The sequence below is a fragment of the Theropithecus gelada genome, chromosome 13 (assembly GCF_003255815.1).
Source record: "Theropithecus gelada isolate Dixy chromosome 13, Tgel_1.0, whole genome shotgun sequence".
Taxonomy (NCBI): Eukaryota; Metazoa; Chordata; class Mammalia; order Primates; family Cercopithecidae; genus Theropithecus; species Theropithecus gelada.
In genome coordinates, this window is record NC_037681.1 from 15,128,538 (window position 1) to 15,154,921 (window position 26,384).

The 26,384-nt window shown below is 43.3% G+C and overlaps 1 protein-coding gene across 18 annotated transcripts in view; it reads right to left on the reverse strand.

The window, feature by feature from the left end:
- Window positions 1-26,384, reverse strand: part of MAP4K4 (mitogen-activated protein kinase kinase kinase kinase 4) — a 193,928-nt gene that overhangs the window by 136,923 nt on the left and 30,621 nt on the right. The gene's annotated exons all lie outside the window — the stretch shown is intronic.

The window sequence follows — 26,384 nt, forward strand, 5'->3', positions numbered from 1 at the left end:
CTGGAGCAAGGCATAAATAAATAAAAACAAATATTTACATTTCATCATATCATGTTACTTCACCACTGTGAGACCTCATACAACTCACTGGGTTTTTGTGGCCATGATTAACAATATTCTGGACTCCTTCCCCTCATCTTCACACTAGCCTGCCTTCCATTCCAGGGCTTTCCCTCCTAACAACTCATAAAGCAAAAAAAGCCTTTCTTGCTCCAACATAGCGCTGCTGAAGACTGAGGAGTTGGCATTTCTTTTACTGTCAGCCAGTAAGCCACCTTACATTCTCTGTGCGTATTCCCAGGGCTGTGTTTGAATTAACTCTGCTTGATGAAAACTTACATCAACAATGCTTCCCAACTCTGCCAGACGTGGTGGCTCATGCCTGTAATCCCAGAACGTTGGGAGGCCGAGGCAGGTGGATCACCTGAGGTCAGGAGTTCAAGACTAGCCTGGCCAACATATAGTGAAACCCCATCTCTACTAAAAATACAAAAATCAGCTGGGCATGGTGGTACACACCTGTAGTCCCAGCTACCCGGGAAACTGAGGCAGGAGACTCGCTTGAACCCAGGAGGTGGAGATTGCAGTGAGCTGAGATCGCACCACTGCACTTCAGCCTGGGTGACAGAGCAAGGTTCCGTCTCTCAAAACAAACAAACAAACAAACAAAAAAAGCAAAAAGGCTTCCCAACTCAAAGCCTCTAATATACTGTGAATAGAACGATGTCATAATCCATACCTTGAAAGTGATTTCCCAGAGTCTGGCAGAATCGGGTGGCACTATGAAGGCATGAAAACCTACTGACTAGTAAGAGATGCCCTGCAGATTATCTCTCCCCTTGAAGGCATTTCACATTCATGTACAACAGAAGATGCAGATAGGGCTAGATAAATATTAACTAGTATCTAACACTGAAAAACAAAAGCAATGTCATTATTTAATTGAGCCTTTCCAGTTAACAGAAAGAAAGAAAGAAAACCAAACGCCATATTCGGCTTGTCAATCATCCCCTTCTCTTCCTTTAACTGGAAACAGCCACTACTAATAATCAAGACCCCAGCGGGCTAGCTGTCCACCCTCTGAACAGGGGCCATGGTGGGTGTTGAACTTGAGTGGTTCCTGCAAACCCCACAGAGAAAGCTAACCTGAAAGAGTCATTCACACCAAGATGGTTTAACTCTTCAAGCCACAAAAGATTGAGGTACTTTCCTAAAAGTGCATTACTGGTTGAATCCAAAACAGTCACCAAAATCCCTTGGTAGTTTCTATAATGAACACTTCTTGAGACAAAAAGACTGTCTTCCAGGCTAAAGCCTGGAAAGGTTTTTGTTGGGCTAAGAAAAAAAAAAAAGTGAATACTCGTGGACAAAAATGTCTGAAAGGATAATTCATAGAATGTTAAAAGTGGTTCCCATACTTGCTGAAATCCATATCTCACCGTGTTTCATAAATCAGAGCTAGATGAGATCTTAGAATGCCACTGACTTGATTTTTCAGACTCCAGAACCTCAACAAAAAAAGATGGATATCTACCCTATTTTGCTAAATCCTCCAGGGAATGCATTTCCACAGCCTCTTGCCTGCAAGCAGCACAATGAGAATGTTTATGTTCAAAATGCCAAAGGCACATTTCAAAAACTGTTTCAAACAAAGATTTTCTTTGAAAATGCATGTTATGTGGTAGGCAAGGGAGAAGGGCAGGTGGGGAGTGTGAGCTGAAGAAACTGATTAACTCTTTAAATCAAAGGCAAATTTGGAGAGGCATTTAAGCTTAGCAAGGAAGTCAAATCACAAGTCTGCTACTGAGTAGCTCTGCACCTATACATCAGGCAAACTGCACAAATCCCTCTAAGCTTCAGTTTCATCATCTAAAACATGGAAATAAAAACAGTGCCTGCTTCATAGCATTCATTTGAGAGCTTAAATGAAATATTGCATGTACAAGTACGCGCCACAACTCCTGGAGTGCATAAAACACACAATAAATGCTGGCTATTGTTCCTGTCATCATTTACTCGGCAATAAACACAGAACTGGCATTGTCCTGCAGTCTGCTTTTGCCTTGAATGCCATGACTATCTGTGTGAGCTGCCAATGCTCCCTACAGTCGGAGCCTGGCACCAGTAGAAATAGAAACAGGTCTCCTGAGCCTGACACGGTTTCAGACACAGATGTGGGCAGTGGCCGGTAATGATAATGATGTGGAATGTGGACACGGCCAGTAAAACTCAGCTTTATGTGCAGTTTTATGGAATAAGCTTGAATTCTAACTCAGCACCTCCAATCTGTATGACCACAGACAGGTAAATTAACCTTGCTAAGCCTTCGGTTTTTTCTTCAGCTAAATGGGAATATAGCATTATCGCAAATTCATCCTCACAGGTGAAAGCACTAGCACAGTGCCCAGCTGAGTGCACCATCAATGTCATCCTCTTTCTTTCCCTCTGTCACCCCGGAACTTCCCAGTACTATGTGACTTCTGGCACACGGGGTGAGCTTAGCTATGACCATCAGAAAATGGGCTAGGTACTGTATGAATAAGGATATGAGAAAATGCAGATGGATAGACGGAGTGGCATTCTCTCCTAAGAATGAACCAATTCTATTGAGATAATGCCACCCTTCATACAAGAACATAAACTGCTGAGAAACTAAGCACTCTGTAAGAGACAAGCTGGTGCACTGTGAATACAACCTGAGAAATGTAAAACCATAGGACCAAGTGTGATTCCTACGCTACTTTATTTTCACCAACTTTCAGAAAAACTTTCATTCACTACCTTGTTGTGACCTCATTTATCCTTGGGCATGTTATAAAAGTTTCCACTTCAATATAAAATTAGTTTTAATCCACTTTACAACCCTGAAAAAAACAGGGAGGTTCAGAAGAAAAAGAAAACAAAAAACAAAAAGGGAACTCAAACACCGTGAGCTTTGGAAAGCACTGCTCTCCCCCAGCAGCCCCAGAGGACGTTCACATGGCTCACCCTACACAGAGGTCACCTGCTCTATGAGGATCAGAATGCTCAAAACTAAAATGTAAAACATTGATAAGGAAACAGTAGAATATGAGAGCTGACACCTCCCCGTGAATGATGAACACTGTGCTGGCTCCTTTGGGACCCAACTGAAACTAAACAGTGGAAAAGAAAGCAACACCAGCATGACAGTTGTGACACACTGTCCAGACCACAGCGAAGATTCACACCTTGAAGGTGTGAAAGGTGCAAAACATTCACTGTGTGAGGCGCAGTTTAAAGGGATCCTTCTGAATACATTACAAATGTGTTCTCCTCTCCCTTCTCCTTCCTCCCTTCCCCCTCTCCCTTTCCCCACTGTCTCTCTTCCCTCCCCCTCCATCCCACTTCATTCCCCAAGTTTACCCAACTTCCTCCTAACCCATTTTAGGGAAGCTAGGTTAGAAAGAACACTTTAAAATACTATTTTCTTTTTTTTTTTTTTTTTTTTTTTTTTTGAGACGGAGTCTCGCTCTGTCGCCGGGGCTGGAGTGCAGTGGCCGGATCTCAGCTCACTGCAAGCTCCGCCTCCCGGGTTCACGCCATTCTCCGGCCTCAGCCTCCTGAGTAGCTGGGACTACAGACGCCCGCCACCTCGCCCGGCTAGTTTTTTGTATTTCTTAATAGAGACGGGGTTTCACCATGTTAGCCAGGATGGTCTCGATCTCCTGACCTCGTGATCCGCCCGTCTCGGCCTCCCAAAGTGCTGGGATTACAGGCTTGAGCCACCGCGCCCGGCCTAAAATACTATTTTCAAAAAATTAAAAGACACTGGAAAAAAAGACAGGACTTGTCTATTCCATTGACCATTTCCCCCAAGTTCTCACAAGAAGGGAAATGCTTTGAGAGGTGTTTATCACAGGCGATACACAAGTACCAGGCCAGGAAGCTGGTGCTCAGAAGAGCCAGAGGACATCTGTGGCGATATCTTGACCACAGTCCACACTCAAGCTGACAAATGGCATCCCTGCCCAACCCCAACCACAGGTTATTCCTCAGAAATATGCTTCAAAGCTATACCATTTAAAGCCTTAAAAATAAGAATATATGAACACTTCACAGATACATGTCCACAGGCTTGAGACAAGAACACCCCTTCAGCCATGTGGATTTATAGGATTATGCGATGAAACGTTTTCATTCCCACTACCTCAACTTTTATGACCTCCAGACAGTTTTCTCTAGCTAGAACTATCCTTGAAGCTGTACAAGTTTTCCCCAAGCTGTACAACTTCAAGCCTCAAATCAAACAAAAAAAGCTTGTAAAAAAGGTTCATTAGCCAAACACTAACTGGCCTGCCACTCAGGAAAAGAGGAACCCTCAAAAGTGACCTGGACAGACTGAAGAGGACTGACCAACCTTGAGAATCCCAGTAACACCTCCATTTTGACAACACATCACCCAGAAACTTCAGATGCAAGAAATCCTGGGCATTCAACTAGGATACAGAGTACTCACACAAAGCTTGTTAGGGGCTCAACTACATGCACCTGTAGATAGAATGGCGGGCCAACCCTATCTACAGGTGTCTGTAGTTGAGCCCCTACCAACTCACCTGTCTTAAATGAAAGCCAGTTTAGTTTCAGCACCTCCTAAACAGTTCCTTAACTTACGTGTCATGTAACCACTGATTTAGGAGCTGTCTGCTTAATGCCCGTCCTCCCTCTCTGCTCCATGAGGTCAGGCAGAGGCCATGCATTTCCTTCCATCTAAATACATGGAAACAGCAGTGCGTAGTACTCAGTATGTACCCAATAATGTACTGAATGAAGAAAGGCACCTTAAGGCATCAGCCCCTTTGGCCTTTTGTCTGAGTCCCATTTTACAGATGAAACATTGAGACTCCAGGGGTTAAGCTATTTGTGTTCCCAACTACAAGCTGGGACTTGGAAGCAGCACTGAGAAGCAGGAGAGGATCAGTCTTAGGTATCTGAGTATTCAGCCTCTCTGCTGCATAAAAGTAAAAGGGGAGGAGAAAGATCATTTCTACAAAGGTGGTATCCTACTAAATATGTTCCACCGAACGTTTACCAGTTTCTTCAGTAAGTTTTCTCCTTTCCTTTTAGTTAACTTCATGCTTCTTTACCTGATAAGAATGTGTGTATGTACAACTGTTGAACACTGAATTCTTTACAAAAATGCTAATGCATAGCTGAAAAGCTGTTATTAAAACCCTATCATACTTTCCAACCCACCAATAGGGAGATGGAAGCGGCACACACACCCCCCAACAAAACAACAAAGGCTACCTCCCTTCCCAGTGGCAGGTATCAGTGTTGTGCCCAGGCTGTGGGGCCTGGACTGGTCCCCAAATTCAAAACAAAAGGAAGTGAAAAGATAAAAAGGTAGAGGACTTAGAGCAGAAGCAAACATTATCTGAATATACAATCCTGATGACCCCCATTCCTTTGTGAGAGCATCCTGCTGATCCTAGATATGTCTCTTCGTTCCTTCTTTTTTTTTTTTAGACAAGGTCTTGCTCTGTCACCCAGGCTGGAGTCCAGGTGGTGCAACCTCAGCTCATTACAACCTCCACCTCCTGGGCTCAGGCAATTCTCCCATCTTAGCCTCCAGAGTAGCTGGGATTACAGGCCCGCACCAACACGCCTGGCTAATTTTTGTATTTTTTGTGGAGATGGGATTTTGCCATGTCACTCATGCTAGTCTCCAACCCCTGGGCTCAAGCGATCCACCGGCCTCAGCCTCCCAAAGTGCTGGGATTACAGATGACAGCCACCGCACCTGGCCTCATTCCTTATTTCTAAAAGCAGTCTTGTTGTATTCCAAGTTCAGAGTCAAGAAATGGGAAATGGAAATTATGTGGACACAGGAAACCTCTTCAATACATTTGTCATCTGACAGAAAATCCTGCTTTCTTAAAGCAGAACAGTGGAAGCTGTTGTTTTGTTTTGTTTGCTTGCTTTTAAAAGGCAAATACCAGAAGCATTTGTTACTTCCATAAACACGCAGAGGCACATACCCACACACACTTTTTTGAAGACGTGCAAATGGAAATCTATTTAGGGTGCTTCCTTGCTTAATCAGCTTCACTTGGTAAACTTTAGACTATTCTTCAGAAGCCAAAAAGCAAGGTACAGTATTTACAAATAGAGCCAGCCAACATTCTCTCAAAAACTCTATGAAATACTAAGATTCTCTGTTTTACACCAGAGACTGGAGTTGTGGATACTCCTCTGAATAACAGGATATAGAAAACACACTACAATGTATACAACTGATATAGCATATCAGCCGCTACAGACATTAAAAGTCATTCTGCTTATCGGAAAAAAAGAGCTCAACCCTTCACTTTGATGGTGCCATTTTATCATGACTCCAGTTCCTCAAGCACCTGCAGAGCATTTCTTCGCTGGAAGCAGAAGAGGTGCCAAAAAGTATAAGCAGTTTACCTCCTTAGTATTTCCATTCATTTTCAAAGGCTGCTGCAAAGATTAACCAAGCCTATTTATTGTACCAAACCAGACACAGTATTAAAATGATATTTGGGATCTGTTTTATTTGTTTGCTGGTTAATTTGTTCCTCATACAGCTTTTCTAATCTCTATCTAAAGCTAAGAAGGGGGGAAAAAAAAAAAACCTTGGAAAGAAAGAGATAAATAAGGCTGTTGGGACATGACATCCAATCTTCTGTCCCCACTGAGCTGTTTTAATTTGTGGTCACTTGCAGTGCAGATCTTCTCTAATTAGAAGGTGGGAATATCTGTTCCTTTAAAGAAGCCTTTAATTACTCCACCCTTGAAAATTCCTACCCCTGCTATGGGGACCAGATACATCACTCTCCCCTTCTCAAACCTAAAAGAAATATACACCATTCTTGACTAAGAATATGGACACGAGGCCAGGCACGGTGGCTCACGCCTATAATCCAAGCACTTTGGAGGCCCAGGAGGGCATACCACCTGAGGTCAGGAGTTCAAGACCTGCCTGGCCAACATGGTGAAACTCCGTCTCTACTAAAAATACAAACATTAGCCGGGCCTGGTATCGGGTGCCTGTAATCCCAGCCACTCAAGAGGCTGAGGCAGGAGAATCGCATGAACCCAGGAGGGGAAGGTTGCAGTGAGCCAAGATGGCGCCACTGTACTCCAGCCTGGGCGACAGAGTAAGACTCATCTCAAAAAAAAAAAAAAAAAAGAATATGGACACAAAAGCAGTCACAGGAGAAGCCCTCAGATGTCTCTCCTGGTCTTGTCCTAAACTCTCATAGTCAACTCTACCTTCAGGATGCCAACCTCAACTTGTATCTGAGGGAAAAGAGTAGGGGCACACAAGGGCAAAATGTTTTATCTACCTAAGGCAGTTGCTAAGAACTCTTCCAATAAAACTTGGGTTCCTCAATATTCTGTATGTTTAAGCAACAATACACACTGGGCTAGAAATCACAGGTTTCTATAAAGAACTTGTGAGGGGGAGGGGTGGCGAGGACAAAACCTACCTACCTAAGTCAAAGGAGGAAAAAAAAACAAACTTAAGGAAACAGCTCCACATTTGGCCTAAAAATCTTTTTTCCCAAAGGGCTGTACTGTTCTCAGAAGTGAAATACAATTTAGTTTTAATGTGAGCTTAAAATCTCCTTAAATCAATATTTATAGTTAAACACATAGTCCAAAAATGTGCAAGATCCCAAAGACAACATTTTTATAGCAAGGTCTCATTCTACAATAAGAAAAGTAATCCCACAAAATTAAAATTCTAGAGGACAACATGGAGAGTCAGCTTCCTGTCTGTGACTCAGCTGTGAGAGGTAGTCAGTTCTCCTGAATATAATATATATTACCATGGCAGAACAACAAATCCAAATCCAGCACAAAAAAAGACATTTATTAAACTTACAAAACATGAAAAAATTAAGTTTCTCAATAACAGGTGCCCTAAGCCAATAAAAAACATGTTCATTCATCAGACCAAAATTTAAAAATCAGTATACACTTACATTATAAAAAAAAAAAAAAAAATCAGGGCTAGGCACAGTGGCTCACACCTGTAATCACAGTGCTCTGGGAGGCTAAGGCTGAAGATCACTTGAGCCCAGGAGTTGAAGACCAGCTTGGGCAACACGACAAGAGCATGTCTCTACTAAAATTAAAAAATTAGCTGGGTGTGGGGGTGTGTACCTGCAGTCCCAACTACTCAAGAGGCTGAAGTGGGAGATCACTTGAGCCCTTCAAGGCTGCAGTGAGCTATGATCACATCACTGTATTCCAGCTTGTATGACAAAGCGAAACCCTGTCTTATTAAAAAAAAGAGAAAAAAAGAAAAAAGAAAACACAAAGGAAACAAGATTTCAAATAATTTGATCTGAGTGTAGACTGACAAGTATCAACCATAGCAGAGAGCCAAATGGGGACCAATACAAGTAAGAAACTGAGTAGTAGACTCGCCTGAAGGAAAAAAAAGTAGGCAACAAACTTTGTGAGGGGTTTGTTTACATTCTAGGGCAGTGTTTTGCAAGCTAGTGGATCTAGAAATAATTTAGTAATGCACAACCAAACAGGCAGTTTTAACCACATCTTTACACACTGATATTCAGCTGGGCACTTAATGGCTTATGGATGGCTGTTTGCACACATTCTATGCTAATAACTGGAAGGCACTTCAGACCGAATGCTCTAAATGGGCCCCCAAAACTGTGCAGGTAATTATGGCTGTGGTATTTCAAATTTAGACACATCAGAGCTACATGTATAATAATAAAAAACTTAGAACTCATGGCCCAAAGGTAGCTATATAAAATATAGAAATTTAGGATTTATATCAGAAGATGTAGATTCTAATACTTTTGTTTTTATACCTGGTGGCAAATGATACTATGTTTGGCATTGTATGTAGGAAATCACCAGAGACCAGCCACTATGCTTAAATAGTATTATTTGGAAGGAGGGAGGAGAGCAGTATTGTAGAGAGGGATGTGATATTTTCACTTTTTTCTATATTTCTGATTTATTTTATAATATGAAATTTTACAGAAGAAATCTTGTGAAAATTAATCTAGAACCACACACTTTTACAGGCTGCATATGCATATGCTCTATTTCACCTTTGAAAAAGATGCAAATAAACCAAAGAAACTCACCATCAAATACTTTTCAACAAATCAAGTCCCAACGTCACCATTCTATCTATATTCAGCTTTTGATCTCACACTTTTAAATCTGCTACACTAGCCACTCACCCAGTGAGTGAAGCAGAATACCAAAAAGGTGATGCCGCACCATCAACAAAGTGAAATTAAAATTTTCCACCCCACATAGATGACAGAAGTACCTAGAACACTCTTAGAACTCTTCCCACCATGAAAGTTACTAAAGAGCTGCTCTCTGAAAAACTCTGGCTATTCAGAATAACTCATTGCCAGCCTTTATTAAGTAACAGAGGCTTTAAAGGTTTGGAACGATAGGCTGGCTACATTTTGTTTTAAGCCACTCAATTTTGTTCTTAGGATGAAGAGATCAGCAAAGAACAGCTGGCCAGAAAATGCCTTCTGCACCCCTTTATCTTCAAGTGAGGGAAGAGGCTGGCAGGGCTCTTGTAGAGAAGGTAAAGCCCAACTCGCCTAGGACCTGCCAGTGAGGTACGCTGGCCCCACCCACTCCTCACACACCCCCAGCCCAAGGAGAAGACCACAGACTGGCTCAGGCCTCCTTATGTCTCCCAAGCTCAAGGGACATCAGAACTCCTTGTGCTGATCAAAAGGTAGGCCCTATAAATCTAACATCTAGAATTCAGTAACCAGAAAAAAAGAAAACTAAAGTTCATTAAGTAGTAGAAAGAGCAAGCAATGTCTCTTAATCTGCTCTGTTGGGATTCAAGAGCCATTAAGCCACATGTGGCTAGTGGGCACTTGGACAATGATGGGTCCCAACTGAGATGTGCTGTAAATGTGTACCACACACTGGATTTCAAAAAAGAATGTAAACTGCCTAATTAATGTATTTGTTAAATGATGTGTTGAAGTGATAGCAGTATGGCTAAAATAGGTTAAATAAAATCTCCTCAAAATTAATTTCACCTCTTTCTTTTTAGGTTTTTATGGGTACGCTGGAAAAGTCTCTATGTGGCTCAGGTCAGTTCTAGTGGGCAGTGCTGCTCTGGAGGCTGTAAGACCTCCCTGTCATTTTGTTTTACAAGGCTAAGACAAGTTTCATGCTAATCTTACACTCAGTCTTTAATAGCAAGATTCCTCATCGCCATAAAGAGAGGTGCTAGAAACAAGAAAACAGGCAGTCCTACCTTCATCACATTTTTCTTCTTGAAAGTATTAGCTGGGCTGGGCATGGCGGCTCACACCTGTAATCCCAGCGCTTTGGGAGACCAAAGAGGACGGATCACCTGAGGTCAGGAGTTTGAGACCAGCCTGGCCAACAAGGTGAAATGCTGCCTCTACTACACATACAAAAATTAGCCGGGCGTGGTAGCGTGCGGCTGTAGTCCCAGCTACTCAAGAGGCTGAGGCAGAATTGCTTGAACCTGGGAGGCAGAGGTTGCAGTGACCTGAGATCGCCCCACTGCACTCCAGCCTGGGTGACAGAGCAAGACTCCATCTCAAAAAAGACAAAAAAAAAAAAAGTATTATCTGCTCCCGGGAGTTGTTTAAAATGTGAGGTATTTTCCCCCCAGTAAAAATGTTATCATGTCTGAAGTGGGGAGGGCAGAATGGAAATAAAGGATGACAGCATCCTGTCAGTGAAAGGCAAGTGCCCGTGAAAAGCTCAACGTGGCCCTGTCACATGAATAGGGAACAGACAACACACTGACTGAAAAGGATGGCTGTTACTGAGAGTTAGGGCCTTACCAAACACTGGCTCCAAAAATGAACAGCCAAATCAACGCTCTTCCTCGTTACTGAGTCAAGGGTCACAGTTCTGTTACAGAGAACTCTGTGGTTTTGTTACTTTCACTGTGTTAGGAATATTGTTTACCAAATGTAAACCCCCCAAAAAAGCCAACACACAAGGCAAAAGAGCATTAATCAACCTCTACCTGCTCATGCTCAGGTCAGATAGATGGAAGCATCTGAGTTGCCCTGAAATTTAAGGCAGCCACCTTGCCACACTCCCCAAGGTATGTTAGCATGTGGTTGACCTACCTTCTGCTCACACATCCCCAATAATCTTTCATAGGGAAAACATGAGTTCATCTTGCTGCAGTCTCACCAGTCTTCCCAAGTAGAAAACTTGAAGACAAGTTAGAACTGAATATAAAAAGATTTATAATTTAGTAATTTATATAAAGTAAATAAAACCTATTTCAAAAGGGAGAGCAGGATGTGGGTGTGATAAAAGCCTCTCCCTTTAGAATTTAAAATCTGAAAAGAAATAGGTTTGCTCTTTCATACTTCTAAATTATAATTGACATGCTTAGGGAGAAAGGTAGAGCTACTTCTCACTACCCTATTTATGGAGATATTAATAACTCATTACTCTTCTTTCTTCCATTCCAGGAAATACAATTAGGAGTAATATGTCATCCTAAGTAGTCAATATTTTCTCTCCTTTACCTGCTTGACCTTGCAATGAAACTACTGCAGAAAGAAGGCTTGTGAGCAAGACCTCCAGCTGAAAAACAATCAGCGACAAGACTTTTTCCATAAAAAGAAAGTGGGGTCAGAGGAAGTGGGAAAGCAGCGCTAGCTTTAGTTCTCACTCATTTTACTAAGCCAAAGTTAACACTATTACAGGGGCTTCACTCTCTGGCACACATTTATTGTAAACATCCTAGAGGGAGAAGTCAGACAGGCACAAAGAGGCTGAGAGAGAAGCCAGGGGCAGGCGCACAAGCAGCATGGCTCAGGAAGCCAAGGAGCAGGAAGAGGCAATTTATTCTAAAGGCTTAAGGAAAACAGCGCCAGTCCTAAGAGGCCGCTGAAGACAAAAGACACACCCTAGGTTACCAATGAGCTTTCAGTACAGCTTTGCTGCCTCCTCAGTCTGCCTAAAGGAATCAAGGTCAGAACCTGCCTGTACCTGCCTGGGAAGCCTCCAAAGGAAATCTCAGTGCTCAGATTCTCTCCTGGACAGCACTCTGCCTCCTGAGTCAGGCTGAGCCCAACCCAAGAGTACAGGACTCTGAAGGGTCCTGTACAATTCTTCCTCCCGCCCAGATGACCCACCGGAGCCCAGGGGCCCTGGAACCAGGTCATGCAGCCCTCCTGTGCTCTTGGCGACAGTCTCTTCACAACCAAAGAGATACAAGGGGCGTGCTCTTCACTTAGACCCCTCACTAAACCCTCCACAAACACACACTCACCTTCCAGCCCCCGTAGCAGAGTGGCATGGCGTTCCTAAGAACATCCGGCCTGAAGTGAAACACTTGCCATGTACTATGTAGTTCTCACAACCCCATTTAATCCATTTTTCAGTTTTTTTCAATTTTTCAAATAAGTACACTAAGAATCAGAAAAATAACTTTCACAAAGGCCCATAGCTGGTAAATGCTAGAACAGGGACTCAAACCCAGGGCCTGCTGACCCAAAGCCTATGTTTTAAACACTAAACCAGTCGTTCTCAAAGTCTTTAGCCTCAGGACTTTTTTGCACTCATAAAAATTGAAAACTTCAAATAAACTTTATGTTTTGCTGGATTACATCAATATTTACCACATTAGAAACTAAAACTGAAAAATTAAGGTTGGGGGCTGGGGATGGAGGGGATAGAGTAAAATGTCGTTGATCTAATTTAGCAAGTTGCCAGGGAACTCCTCTTCATTAACATGGAGTCCACGATATCCTTAAAATACCTACTACCAGCCGGGCGTGGGGGCTCACGCCTGTAATCCCAACACTTTTTGAGAGGCTGAGGCGGGCGGATCACGAAGTCAGGAGATCGAGACCATCCTGGCTAACACGGTGAAATCCCATCTCTACCAAAAATACAAAAAATTAGCCGGGCGCAGTGGCAGGCGCCTGTAGTCCCAGCTACTCGGGAGACTGAGGCAGGAGAATGGCATGAATCCGGGAGGCGGAGATTGCAGTGAGCGGAGATCGCACCACTGCACTCCAGCCTGGGTGACAGACCCAGACTCCATCTCAAAAAAAAAAAAAAAAAAGAAAAATACCTACTACCCTCCACACTTTCCCATGTATAGCAAAGGAGGGTCAAAATTTCAAAGTTTATAATACAGTAGTGTTCCAAGAGTCCTCAAGCATCACAAAGTTGAATTTGATTCTCAGACCCACTTTTTAACTCTTTATGGCCTTAAGTGATAAATAACCTCTCTAGACCTCAGTCTCATCATTTATAGCAATGAGAGTAACAACCAATGGAGGTATTTCAAGGGTAAACACTCAGTTCAGGATCTGGCTCATACACATTCAAATGCTGACTGTAATCATTGTTACTGTTGTTAGCTACAGAAAAGGAGAGAAGGGCTAAGGAGAGAATTTTCCACTTCCACAAAATTTAGCAAGGTTTTCTCAACAGACATGTTTCCTTCCCTTACTCTAAAAATAAGGTTTTCTTTTTTTTTCAAAGCGAATAAGGGAAGGGCTTTGCTTATGCTGACAGTGCAAACTGAGACAACTAAACCCTATCTTCAAATATTTATTTTCCCACTTGAATGTCAACATTCCTTTCTGTCTTCTCAGTAAGCTTGAAAAGAACAGTTGCTGCAGACATCAAGGTCAAAAAGCACGGCTTCAAGTTTTTATTCTACTAGAAACAGCAAATGACCTTATCAGCATAGGATTCCAGATTTATACAACAAATTAGAGGCACAGTACAATAATGCAGGCTTTAAATTATGATGGTTGAGGGGGAAATATCAAGATGATACAAAGCAACTTTGAAGCCCAAGAAAGCGACAGATGTTATGTTGAACGTTCAGTAGTATTTTCCATCCTCCCAGGATATTCAACATCTGCATCCCTGGGGCCTACGACCTGTGGCCAACATGCCCAAAAGCAAATGTGTCAACAACTCTCCATCACCCTTCCTCCCTTTAGTGTAAAATAATGGACCTCCCTAAAGCACAGGAAGGGCCAGAATCTCAGACATAAGGAGAGATGAGAGTGACAGCCCTACTAACAAAAGGTTTATAGGGTCTGTCTCGCTTACAGGTTGACAGGCAGAAGCCATTCTGATGGTCCCAAGGTTGGTTCTCCTAATACCTCTATAGCTGACTACTCAAATAACGTTGGCTGAACAAGGAGGTAATTAACAACTCTAATCCAAGTGAATTCTGAATTCATTTCTGGAGTTGAATTTAAAGATTCACTAGAAATTCTCCTAACTACCAGTTGTAAAGGAAACAAGTTTTCAGAGTAAAGATAGGGGTTTTTTAATTATTTAGTCAATAAAGTTTAAAAAGTAAGTATATCCAATAAGCCCTATTTAAATAAGGCACTGAGCACTCAGATTTTTCTGAGAAGGTAGCTGACAACCTCCAGAGAACTTAAATTTCAACCACTAAAAACCCATAGCACAGCACACCGAGTATTACAGAGGTAATGCTCTGCCTGTATTTCTTAAATTGTAAGAAAAGTAAATAGAAGCTTTAGAATTAAATGACATTTTAGGGGAAAAAAGACTTTAGGACTCCTACCGATGAAGAAAATAAATGTTTCCATTTATACACTAAAATGACTTCATAAATGTTTTCACTTTTGGGTCATCCATGCTGTAACCTGAAGGCAACAGAAGTAACACCTTTGGGAACTACTGTCCACATGTAAAGATTTGTTTTCTGAACATCAGATTGTGTGCAAGGAAGAAAAGCATTGTGTTGACTGCCAGATTTATTTGAGTCAACTGCAAAGATGCTTGCGAACTGAGTAGGTTCGCCTCCTATCCTGCCTACCATGCCCTGTACTATTCGTAAGTCACACATTCTACCTTCTAGGTATTATGTGTAACAGTAGACAACCACGCTAAAAAGAACAATAAAACGAATGTCTTTTCGGAGCTACCAAGGAATAATGATGGCCAGCAGCAACCGTATTCACTGCACCGTTACATATGTGTCACTTTACGAATGCTGTTTCATTTAATCCTCACAATCACCTCATGAAATAGGACTATTACAATCAACCCTAATTTGCAACTACAAAAATGGATTCTTGGGTTCAGTCTCTTTCCCAAGGTCACCACCAATACGGTGGCAGCCAGACAGTGACCTTTCCACCATTGTACTTCCCTTAAACTGCATAAACACAAGGACAGGAACCCAGAAAGCAAGCGGAGGACAAGAAAAGAAAAGACTGGTCATCAGATCTGCAAGGAAGCAACGCCTCAGTCAAGGTCCTTGCAGCAACCCAAAGCATAGGAGAACAGCGAGAGAATAAGACAGGTGCAAGATGTCTTTAAAAAATCACTGGGCCAAAAAAGCCTTCTGCAGATCATTATTCTATTTCTTTCACTCTACAAGTCGATTTCTTTCACTCTACAAATCGACTCCCAAAGGCAGTAACTATCAATTCTGTTCAACCCAAACTGACTTCAACTGCCCCATATTAAAAAAATTTAAAAAGGCATCCTACTGCTTTTTTTAAAAAATCTGCATGTAAGTTACTTCCAGTATTGACTGAAGGCATTTCTTTCTCAATATATCCTGCCTAAAATTGTTTTACCCCTCAGGTTGGCCCTCATGTTCACTAAGAATCCAAGTCAGTTTCTGATCAGAAGCTGTTTACCTAACTTCTTTTGTTCAATGGACTGAGAGAGAAACCATACATGTGCAGATACTCTTCGGTGTTGGCAATATCCCAGTCTTTACCTAGGAATGTATTTTTGTGACTTCAGAGAAGAAAAAGTACAAGGGGCTTTCTCTTCTTGGGGATGTAGTGGGTGACTTTTAAGACAGTTTCTCCTTGTTCAACCAGGATGAGAAAGCACTGGAAGCACCATGGTCCAGAAATAGGTCCTGAGTCAATCTTGGATTCAAGCACAGCCCTGCCACCTACAAGCCATATGATGCTAGCATGTTAAGTAACCTCTCTGAATCTCAAAATACTTCCAGAGCCTGCCACAAAACAGAAGATCAACAAATATTAATTCATGCCATTCCTCACCATTTCCATTCGTTCCTGGCCAACTTTCAAAAAGTGTGGTGAAAAAGTTAAAGGTGACAGGAGCCTAAGTGAGGGAGAAAGAAGTGGGAGACAGTCGAGAGAAAAGGCAGAATCTGGACCCTGAATGATAATGAGTAACCAGAAAATGACAGGGGTTTTTTCCTTTTCAAACTTTATTTCATCTGAGTCACCTGTTCCAGACATAGGATCCCAGCCTTGAGCAATTCAAAAGGAGTGGCAGAGAATGGAAAGGAAACAGATTATCTTGAATGCGTGCATTCATCAGCATGGTTAATAAAACACTAAGCAGCTCTACCTCCAGACCTACTCCAGGCCTCTTTTCCTGATATTAATACGTAACATTTCCCAATCTCATACTCTGATCCATCAAATGAGACAACAATGACTAATAGCAAAAAAAAGAAAAAAATATATATACACATATATATATCATATCTCACAATAGGTAAATCCTAACTGACAGGTAATCTGGAGCAATACTGTGCATTCATAAGTTCTTTGAAACCATGTAATCAGCACAATTTAATCAAAAAATTAAAAAGCAGGCACAAGCCTCATCACGACAAAATAAAGGTGGCAGCTTATTAGTGCTGCAGAAAACCAACAGCCTCGGCCCCATTTTCAGGTCTCCCAGAAACCACAAACCCACGCACAATCTCTAACCAACAGAAATACATACACACCGGACTGATTTTAAAAAGCACTGAGTGTCAGAATGGCAGCTCTCCCAGGTGACAAATAATTTCAAAAGATTAAATTTTACTAGGAGCTTTATCATCTGTGTTTCACGCCTTTGTCATAATGACTAACTTTTCATAATCAAAACTCCAAATTGCCCAATAGCCCCTTTTTCCTGTATATGGACAGCTCATAACAGAGCAAGTACGTAATACTGTGATAGTACAAATGAGCTGTCAGAGAGAGAAAGGAAGGAACGAGGGAGGAAGGAGATTGATGAACACTTGTGCTGCCAGGGCTTTAACCGCTTTAAATTTAACAGAGAACTTTCTAAACTGTTCTTTCAGTCAACAAACACTTATTAAGTACCCACCAGGTACCAAGTGTCACAAGCACTAACTCTGCAACTCAGAACTTACATTCTAGCAGGAAGAATCAACAATTACTTACAAGAAGCAGTGAGGAGCGTTACAAAGTTAGAACAGGGTCCTAGAGGGCATAATGCAAAGGGGCTTAGTTGTACAGGACAATCAGAAAAAAATATACTGAATATAACATTTTTGAATGACTGAGGGTCAGCAACAGAACAAGTTATTATACTCAAAATATGTAAGGATCAGCTACATGTCAGGCACTGCAATAAGCAAGTGATCCCTCTCCAATACTAACCAAAGACTGCACAAACAAATGTAAAAAACACAACTGTGCCAGCCAAGTGCTATGACAGCAAGAGACACAGTGCTAAAAGTGCCTGTATTCATGAACAGGACCCAGCTGGGGAAGGCAGAGAGAGGCGTACAGAAGAAGTGCCTGGCAGGCAGGAGATGGGCAAGAAGCAGGGGCTGGCAGAGGCCAGTGTGGCAGCATAAGATAAAGAGGGCCACGCATTTGGTGGGCCTAGAGTCGCATTAAAGAGCTTGGCCTTTATCCTATCGGCAATGGGCAACCACTGAATGAAGGGAACTGTTTTGGACAGACTGAACTGATTTGGACAGCTGAAAGTTAGGGAGCAGATCAGATATAGGGGCCAGCTAGGATGGAGGTTATCACAGGGGACTGTGTAAAAACAAGTGGCAAGAAATTCTGACTGCAGCAGCAGCTGCCGCAGCTCTGCAATTTTTAACATTCCAAGTATTTGATGTCAATGTGCTTTTGGTGGAATAAAACACCTGTAACTAGTAGGCGTCTGGAAAGTTTAACAGGGAAAACACCATCAGTAAATAGAAGGCTGTAGGAAACAGATTTCTTCCCTGTGGAAAAAGTATCACTCACATCATTCATCCTGAGAGTACGTATCTGTCGGCAACCATTCAAAGCCATTCTGAGACTTCGGCGTCCTCATCAGAATTTGACCTGTCAGCCAGAACTCATTTATACCCTTCTATCTACTTCCATTCCCATTTTCTTTTCTCGCTCCTAATCCAACAACATCCAAACTGGTCTCCTTGACTCAGTCATACTCTGTTCCATGGGACCCACCCTACTATTGCTGGAGTGGTCTTTATACAAATCTCCCTCTTCTGCTTCAAGTTCATCCAGAGGCTTCAGCATGAAGCCTGAATTCCTTGGTTTGACAAAGATGGCCTCCCACAGGCAGGCCCCAGCCCACCTTTTTGCCTTGACCTTGGCCACCCCAACAAATGACTAAGAAGAGTGACTAAGCAATAGTATTCCGGGAGGTGTTTACTCCAAAACCTACAGATTTTTTCATATGATCTTACCAGGAAACCCCAGTAAAAAAATAAAGCAGGTGGCCCCTACTTGGTACCCTGACTGGGCATTGAACAGAAGAAAACTTCTGCTCAAACACTGCCCAAGAAATAAAGACCTTTGGCCCTCTGACAACTTCCAGCTGTCTAGTACAAAGATGAAGATTAATAGGGCTAGCATTGGCAAAAATGATGAGTCCAGAAGTTTACTGTAGGTAACCATCTGCCCCTGTAAGAAAGCCAGAAAGCCCCACACACTTTCTACACCCCCATTCTGCCCTAGCACTAGAACCTTCCTGCTTTTCTGGCCTAAATCCTCCTTGCCATGGTACGATAACAGTGGTCTCATTTATACAACCACTGAAACTCAGTCACTACACTGTACATTTGCATATTAAGCCTCTTAATCGAGGGAAAATAAAGGGCTTTAGTGCTGGACAAATAAATGTTAAGTTCTAACCAGCGAGAGGGGAGGCAGTACAATTTTAGTCAGGTGCATTTTCATCGTCTTCTGAACAACACCCTGCCCATGAACAAGTCAAAACATTAGTTAACTGGGCCTAGCCCCTTTGACTGCTAGCCTCTGCAATATTCTGTTCTAAGAGTCTTAGATGCTGAGGACTTCTGAGTCCATTTTCCCAAGAGCCTTCTCTCCTCCACAATCATCTCAGGCTGAGGCTCCAGCCAAACGCCAGCATGGGGATCATGCTGTTCCCCGAACAGCAGGCCAAGAGCACAGACCCAGGATTTCTACTGCCTCAATCTCCCTCTCAAGCAGCAGCAATAGGAGGCAGCAAAGAAGGGTTGGCTCACAGACACAAAGCAGCCAGCCCACCGGCCACCAGGCAGTGCACAGGCTGGAGTATGGGGAGGACAGGCCAGTTCTCAGAGAGCAACACAGAGCAGCTAGCTCTGATGTGTGCACGGGTAAATGGGTAACAACCAAGCACTAGCTGTGTGACAAACTAATGATGGCTGAACTGGTGTGTATCTGCTGATACGAAAGAATGTAAATTTTAAAAACTTTGGCTTGCAGTGTAATAAGGATAATTACAATCTTTTAAGTAAACTACCTGATATCCATACTAAATTACCACTCAGCACAAAAGTCATAACATAATTATGTGCCTCGGATTTATCAGTGAGACTTTTCAGTTTTGTCTTAAATACAATAGTAAGTTCTGTACACATAATCAGCTGCTATACAGTAAAAGACAAAATGAGGGGAGGGTGCACATTTTATCAAGTTACTATATTCTTCTCCATTTTCCTTAATATTTTAACTCTGTACAGATTTCCAAGTAAGAGTAATTCCAAAACTTTACCCTTTTCTATTATTAAAGAAATTGTAGTATGATACCCTGCATAATGGATAAGGAATCAACTCACTCATAGGATTTATTTTCATCAATAGTGTCATCAATAATAATGGAAAAAAGAAGATGAAGAATTATTACCAGATACTTGGGGGGCGTGGGGAGCACCAAGCTCTGCCTAATTTATGAAACGTACACCAGGTGCCACACAGTGTGCTAAGTCCCTAGTTTCATTCCCTAACCTCTGAGGCCAGGACTGCTGTGGCCAGGCTGTGGTTCAGGGAACAAAGGCTCCAGGAGGCTGACTTTTTCAAGGTCACACAGCCAGTATGTGAAAGAACTGGTTCAGAAACACCAGACTCCTGATCTGTGCTCTTCCTGTAACGGGGCCTGACACTCCTCTCACAGAACAGCTGCGCCGGAGCCAGAGAGCCCTGGAGCAGGGAACCACCGGCTGGCACTACACGAGGCTACCTGCACACACAGCAGTTCCGGCTGGCACTACACGAGGCTACCTGCACACAGAGCAGTTCCTCTGAGAGAGAGGGCTGATGGGTTTGTCTGGCCCTGAAACCTCCGTTCTTTCCACTGTCCCACACATGCGCCATACATTGTGCCCTTTGGTCTCACAAGGTGAGAGCCTCAGGGAGCCGACAAGCCAACCAGCTATACTTCCCCTGACTCTTCTCTTCTCCCTCAATTGGCTGCTCCTACAACCACCACCACACCTAAAGGCCACTACTCACCTCCCGCCGTCAGGGTCAAAGAGACCCACGTTCTAATTCTAGACTTGACACTAACTTGCTGCATGATCTCATGAAAGAACTTCACCCTCTCTGGGCCCCATGCAGCTCATGGATCGGCTGACCTCTCAAGGTCAGCTGTAACAGCCTTTTGCCCAGTGGCTTCCTGACATCCTTTCCCTTTCATCACACCCTCAGAGAGTCAGGCCTTTCCTCCTCATCCCTGCATCCCCCCCATCGCCATTTTCTTCCTCAGAGTCAAAGGCTTAGGTGTACCCTGCAGGGCTGGGGCCAGCTGCTTTCATGCTTCTTCAGACACAGAGACTCCAGGCCAGGGCTGAGCAATCCGTGAGCCTGTGAGTAACAGAGGCTGGCTCCTGGGATATCTCACAACACAGGTAGGCCATCGCTTCCAATACAGACCTGGAAGCCACCCGAAAACTTCTTGGGACGTAGTAACATTGGCAGAGATGCCAAGCGACACAGGGCTTGGGCTGAGAGGACAGCTGCTAAACCCTAAATACATCAAACACAATGATCCCAGAGACTACATATCCATCTTTCCAAATCCACCAGCACTTAAAATGGGAGTAAGGAGGGCTGAGCGTGGTGGCTCACACATGTAATCCCAACACTTTGGGAGGCCAAGGCAGGCGGATCACAAGGTCAAGAGATCAAGACCATCCTGTCCAACATGGTGAAACCTTGTCTCCACTAAAAATACAAAATTTAGCTGGGCATGATGGTGTGAGCCTATAGTTCCAGCTACTCAGGAGGGTGAGGCAGGAGATCACTTGAACCCAGGAGGCAGAGGTTGCAGTGAGCCGAGATGGCGCCACTGCACTCTAGCCTAGCAAAACAGCAAGACTCCGTCTCAAAAAAAAAAAAAGGAGCAAGGAGATGACTACTGGAAGCCATGCTACCAAACCAAGAAAGGAGAGGCAGCTTTCCTTTCTCTCAGCACAGAAGAGGGGAAATGCAGTTGCATGGGGCTAGGGGATGGGGGAACGAAACCAGGTAGAAGGAAAACTCCCCCCAATTTTATAGCATCCCATTTTACAGCAGCTAAAACTTTAAAGATTACTCACCTCAAGATGGTAAAACCACTTTCTCTGAGATGTTTGCCTGCCATTCTCCCTTTGGCCCCACCCCACACAAGCCCATCTTGATTATACTCCTGAGAGGTAATCAGTTCTCAAAGGAATAAAATCAGCATAACCTAAATAAATTCTGGAAAGTTTATGAAGGAAGGGTGTGTGGGTTACTTCAGTCCCAGAGCCATGGCAAATTACACACCAGCTACTTCTGTGGGTTTTCGAATCCCATTTCATCTCCCACAGAGTTTATAAATAATAATAAATTATATCAAAATCTGTCCCTACTCCTTCAGTGCTATTTTACATACATGTTACTACAAAAACTTGCAGAACCAGCTTCACCTCCCCAATTCTGAAGAATAATTCAAAATTAAGGGAAAGGTTCACAACATTGGTAAATCCACACAAAATTATGGGACTTTTAACAATTTTCCTAGTTATTTCTGCAAAGAGAGAAGAAAGGTATCACTAACCAAAAAGTATCCAGGAACCAAAACTTTCTCATTTAAAAGGAATCCTGAGTGAATGAAAAACAGGAAGAGGGTGCATTATTCTGGTTTATTTTCAAAAATCCTTTTATTTTCCCCTACCCCTCCCCTCCACCTTTTTTTTTTTTTCCTCCTTTTCAGACAGGGTCTCCCTTTGTCACCCAGGCTGGAATGCAGTGGCACCAACATAGCTCACTGTAGCCTTGACCTCCTGAGCTCAAGCTATCCTCCCACCTCAGGCCCTCCAGTAGCTGGCATATACCATGACGCCAGCTAATTTTTGTATTTTTTTGTAGAGACGGGGTTTCATCATGTTGCCCAGGTTGGTCTCAAACTCCTAAGCTCTGGCAATCTGCCCATCTTGGCCTCCCAAAGTGCTTGAATTACAGGCGTGAGCCACCACACCCAGCCCATTTCATTTTTCAAGATCATTCTCTGCTCTTTGCTTTATAATTTTTACAAAATTACTGTCGGCCAGTGGCAGTGGCTCACACCTCTAATCCCAACACTTTGGAAGGCCAAGCCAGGCAGTTCACTTGAGGTCAGGAGTTCGAGACCAGCCTGGCCAGCATAGTGAAACCCCATCTCTACTAAAAATACAAAAATGAGTCAGGCGTGTTGGCACGCGCCTGTAATCGCAGCTACTCGGGAGGTTGAGGCAAGAGAATCACTTGAATCCGGAGGGCAGAGGTTGCAATGAGCCGAGATTGCGCCACTGCACTCCAGCCTGGGCAGCAGAATGAAACTCTGTCTCAAAAAACAAAACAAAAAAATAAAATAAAATTACTGTCACATTCAAACCAATGTAAATATACACTATTCCAACTTTTTTTTTTTTTTTGAGACGAAGTCTCACTCTGTCACCCAGGCTAGAGTACAGTGGTGCAATCTCGGCTCACTGCAAGCTCCGCCTCCTGGGTTCTCGCTATTCTCCTGTCTCAGCCTCCCGAGTAGCTGGGACTACAGGTGCACGCCACCACGCCTGGCTAATTTTTTTGTATTTTTTGTAGAGACGTGGTTTCAACTGTGTTAGCCAAGATGGTCTTGATCTCCTGACCTTGGGATCCGCCCGCCTCGGCCTCCCAAAGTGCTGGGATTATGGCCACCGCGCCCAGCCACTACTCAACGTATTTCTAAGTCAAAACGATTCACAGGAATTAAGTTTTAAGGATTTGTAATAGTCTTAGGGGGAAAAATTCAAAAACGTATGCTTAACCCTACTGAAGCCATGCGAATGTGCTCTGGAGATGACGGAAATACCCCCATACTGAACATGCGTCCAGTGCTGCTGGGTATCCATCCCACGAGAGCTCTGGAGTTAGTGACCCGGCGTCTGTGATCTGCAACAGTGACCCACGGGACAACAGGGCACCAGCTCCTTCCCCCACCCAACCTTCTTAAACACGGGCGTCTCTGCCACTAGCCAGCCATGAGTCTGACCTCTGCCTTCTTTTGCTATAACCAACATATAACCTGAAAAACTGTCCCTACCACAAACCCAAAAAGGGGAACGGGGCAAGACAGAAGGTGTGCCCTTCAGTTTCCAGTCGTGGGGAGCTGGCCCCCATTTACAAACTTCTCCACCCCAGACTCATGATCATATCACAAAGCAGGAAAGGAGTTTTAAGTCATGAATATAATCCCCAAAGACCATCCACCAACTATTCCAGAAACCTGACAGAATGCCATACAGCCATTTCAAAGAAAGAAGACTAAGAATATGAAAAAAAGGTTTCAGATACAAGGTACATAAACGAAGCAGAATCCAAACTTTATAATAAGCCTTTCCTTTCCCCTATCCTAGGTCCACGGACACATCTTAAAGAGAGAGCCCCTGGACCAACTCTAGCTGCCCCAGAAGATGTTCTGTCTCATGCTGGGGCACTCACAAAGGCCCCATGGAGCTGCAGGAGGAGACACAAAGACAGGTTCCTGGCATCTTTACACACCATCTGATGTTGTGCTGAGGGCTGCAGGAAACACCAAGAACAAAACCTGCCCTCAAAGCTAGTCAAGATAACCCTCAAGACAGGAAAACATCCAGAGTACCAACAGAGTATGTCAGATGGAGAAGACAGGAACTGTAACAGGATTTCACCAGAGAAGGACCTTTGGCTTGGAGACAAGGAATGCCAAATCAAGGAGCGGGTGGTGTGGGTCCTCACACACATGTGGGCAAGAGGAGTTACCTGGAGGGGTGTAGACACAGTGAGGCCCTGAGCCAAACTAGAACAAAACGAAAAGAGGATCACACTGCAGATAGCAGTGGGCAATGTGGCTGGATCCCATTTCAAAATGAATGTTTATTCAGTTGTTTCAAAGTGTATTTTTTAAAACCATTCTTCACTTTTACTAAAAGGAACCTAGCATCTCCCAGTACAGTAGCTTTCAAACTATTCTGACTATAGCCTATAATAAAAAACACAGTTAAAACCACACCCAAGACACCTATAACACGTATTTTTAACCAAAATAAAGGTTTCGCAAAACACTCTTAGCACATGTGATGCGCTCTATTTTCTATGCAATTAAAAGATGCTAGTCTTGACCAAATAAACTGGCTGTACTACACATAAATAGATTGTACCCTACAAGTAGAGAAGCACTGTCCACTTTGTTACTTTGTGAAACGCTGGCAAAAATAAAGGAAAGAGATTGTAAGCAGAATATTAAATAAAAATTATATTTTCTTAGTATAATGTCTTCCACAACATCAAGCAGATTATTTCCAGGGAAGGCCTTACAGGAAAAAAGGATAGGGAGGGAGAGTGGGAGCAGGACACACACATACACACACACACACACACACACACTCTCTCTCTCTCTCTCTCTATCTATCTCTCTCTCTCCTTCTTCTCTCTCTCTCTAATCATTTTCTGAGCCATAACTCTTAAGTTGCTTCTGCTTTCATCTGTTTCATTCTTAACATCTTCACAATTTCCTGAAAGCTGAACATTTGTGCAATACTCACCAATTTTTCCTCATGTCAACAGATTGATTTTATTCTTAATTTTGCCAGGTTTCTGAATATAAATCAGTTTCTCTCATATACTACAAGATATAGGAGCAGCCAGAGCTAGTCTCCAAACATGTTGCACATTAAAATCAACTAGGAGATTTGCTGGGCACGGCGGCTCACGCCTGTAATCCCAGCACTTTGTGAGGCAGAGGTGAGTGGATCACTTGAGGTCAGGAGTTTGAGACCAGCCTGGACAACATGGTGAAACCCCGTCTGTACTAAAAACACAAAAATGAACCAGGCATGGTGGCGCATGCCCATAGTCCCAGTTACTCGGGAAGCTGAGGCAAAAGAATTGCTTGAACCCGTGAGGCAGAGTTGCAGTGAGCCGTGGTCGCACCACTGCACCCCAGCCTGGGTGACAGACCGAGACTCCATCTCAAAAGAAAAAAAAAATGTTACTATAAAATCTAGGAGGTAGGTATTCATTTTACACCTTTCAACTTTACTATAGGTTTGAAATTTTTCATAATAAAATGTTAAGAGGAAAGCTTCCCAGGTGATTAAAATGTACAAACATTATCTCAAAGTGTGGTCTCCAGACGAGTAAGTAGCCTCAGCAGCACTCCATAATTTGTTAGAAAAGCAGGTTCTCAGTCCTACCTCAGAACTACTGGACCAAACACTGCGAGATGGGGTCCGGTAATCTATGTCTAACAAGCCCCCCAGGCGAGAGGAACCACTGATAAAAATCTTGCTAGCATGCTGCAGAGAAATATGCTATGACAATCTATACTTTGGGATCCAGCTTCAACAGCATTCTAGACTGGGAAATCGGGAGATTACTTAGGCTGTAATCTTAAAGACGTAACCTGGGTGTTTCCTCAGTTATTTAATGACAGCAAGTTTACCATGACAACCTTCTAACTCTCTGATGCTACACATTTTCTCCCTGGAGTCCTAAGTGCGCTCCTTATTTGGTCTTACCACCTTCTTTCAAGACAGTCTCACTCTGTTGCCTAGGCTGGAATGCGGTGACGTGATCTCGGCTCACTGCAACCTCCGCATCCCGGGTTCAAGCAATCGATCCTCCTGTCTCAACCTCCCGAGTAGCCGGGACTATAGGCTCGTGCCACCATGCCTGGCTGATTTTTGTATTTATAGTAGAGACGGGGTTTCACCAAGACCAGGCTGGTCTTGAACACCTGACCTCAAGTGATCTGCCTGCCTCGGCCTCCCAAAGTGCTGGGATTCCAGGCATGAGCCACTGCGCCTGACAATTACCACCTTCTGTTTCATAGTTTTTAACACGAGAGCTAATGCCAAATAA